This window comes from Chinchilla lanigera, unplaced genomic scaffold (genome assembly GCF_000276665.1).
Source record: "Chinchilla lanigera isolate Chin_1 unplaced genomic scaffold, ChiLan1.0 scaffold00082, whole genome shotgun sequence".
Classification (NCBI taxonomy): Eukaryota; Metazoa; Chordata; class Mammalia; order Rodentia; family Chinchillidae; genus Chinchilla; species Chinchilla lanigera.
The window spans coordinates 440,763-442,563 of NW_004955483.1; the positions used below are offsets into that span (position 1 = coordinate 440,763).

General features: G+C 47.8%; 1 protein-coding gene across 5 annotated transcripts in view; it reads right to left on the reverse strand.

Moving 5' to 3' along the window:
• Nucleotides 1-1,801, reverse strand: part of LOC102013416 (butyrophilin subfamily 2 member A2) — an 84,565-nt gene that overhangs the window by 26,968 nt on the left and 55,796 nt on the right. For 3 of the 5 annotated variants that reach the window (XM_013503780.1, XM_013503779.1, XM_013503777.1), the window contains exon 1: nt 1,659-1,787. The exons of the other annotated variants lie outside the window; for them this stretch is intronic. The gene's annotated coding sequence lies outside the window, so the exon portion shown is untranslated. Of the gene's footprint in view, nt 1-1,658; nt 1,788-1,801 lie in introns of those variants that run through there. 5 annotated transcript variants of the gene reach the window in all.

Sequence of the window (1,801 nt, forward strand, 5' to 3'; positions counted from 1 at the left end):
CATGCAAGTTGGGCACCACCATGCCTCACTGAAATTTCATTTGCCAAACACTGTAATGCTGGTTGACAGAGATGATTAAAAACAAAACAAAATACAACAAAACACAGTGATGATAAAGGAATCCATCTTAGCATCTGTCATCTCAGCACTCCAGGATGCTGAGACAAGATCAAAAGTTCCATCACTGCAAACCAGGTGTGGTGGTGTACGTCTGTAATTCCCAGTACTCAGGAGCCCTGGGGAAAGGGATTGCCCCATCTCGGAGGCCAGTCTGGTCTACATAGTGAGTTCAAGGCCAGCCTGAAATACATAACAAGACCTGCTCTAAAAAAACAAAAAAACAAGCAAACACAAACAAACAAAAGTTTCATTGCAGCCTGGACAACATAGTGAGACCCAGTCTCAAATTAAAAAAAGAAAAATTATCAAAAAGTGTGGGAAAAAAAGCGTGGTGAATCTAGTTCAAAGCAAAAGTCCTCAGTTCAATCTTCTGTGCAATGCAAACATCCACACCTTGAAATCTTTGTATCCTGGATAAATCCCTCCCCATCACACTTAGATGATGCTGCCTACCCATTTTTAAACCAGAGAAGGCCAGACATATTCTCAATTTTCAGTTTTCCTCAAAAATGTTTAGGGCTTGGCATGTTTGAGCATACCTCTAATCTCACCCCTTGGGAGCCTGAGGCAGAAAGATCATGATGAGTTTGAGGTCAGCCTGTCCTACCTAAATAGCATGACTGTCTCAGAAAACCAAAGCCAAAACAACAACAACAAAACAATCTCAGCACATGAGAGGTTGAGGCAGGAGGACTGCTGTGAGTTCAAGGTCTGCCTGGTCTACATAGCCAGACCTATCAAAAAAGAAAAAAAACCCACAAACATACAAATAAAAAAGAACAGACAGCTCCTTCAGGTAGTAGTCCTTATCTGGAGCACTTTCTCCTGCCTTCCCTAATACAGTAACACCTGCTCCATTCTCCCCAGTATGCTAAACGCTGTGGAAAGGCCTCTCTTGAAGGATATGTTACTAGATATCCCGCCTAAATAATTAAGATGATTCTTTTTTTGCATTGTTGTGTATGAGACACAGGAGTTCACTGCAGGCTCGCCAAGTGCTCCACCACCAAGTCTCATCACCAGCAATGTTAAACCTTTCACTGGATTCGCATGACATTTATAATCACCAATCACGAGTGCGGCAATGCGGGCACATATTAGAAACTTAGGAATTCACTCTCATCACGAAAGAGCATTGGCCTGAGGAGGCAAGTTGTGGGTTTGGGAGCGCGTATCACAGCGCTTTATAAAATTCATGTCCACTGGGTCTGCTGGTGGGAGGAATGAGAGCAGGGAAGCCGCACATCACAGCTCCCCAGCTCGGACCTCCCAGAACAGGGTCTCCCCACAACTCCCACTGTCCGTCCCTGCCTGAGACCGCACTAGGGCCGGCAGCGTGGCCGAAGGAAAACACGGTGTTGAGTAACAAAATATACCTGCCTCAGCCAGGGCAGGAGGGAGTCACGGTACACAGCGCTAGAGCCCCGGGGACTCAGGCAGCAGCTCGCTGGGCGGCTCCTGCCCTCCATTGCTGTTCCTACCTCTTCCCTTCGGACCTCAGCCCCCGCCATCTCTGGGCACCCATCCCGCAGCCTCACCATTGCGTGGCTTCACGAAATCCCACGGGCCTTCTCCACAGTCTGTAGCCGGTAGAACCCCTAAAGCAAGCAAGTTAAGCAGCTGGGCGGACTCTGAGCACTGGGCTCAGGCTCTTGACTTTGGCGCTGGGAAACAGAACCCT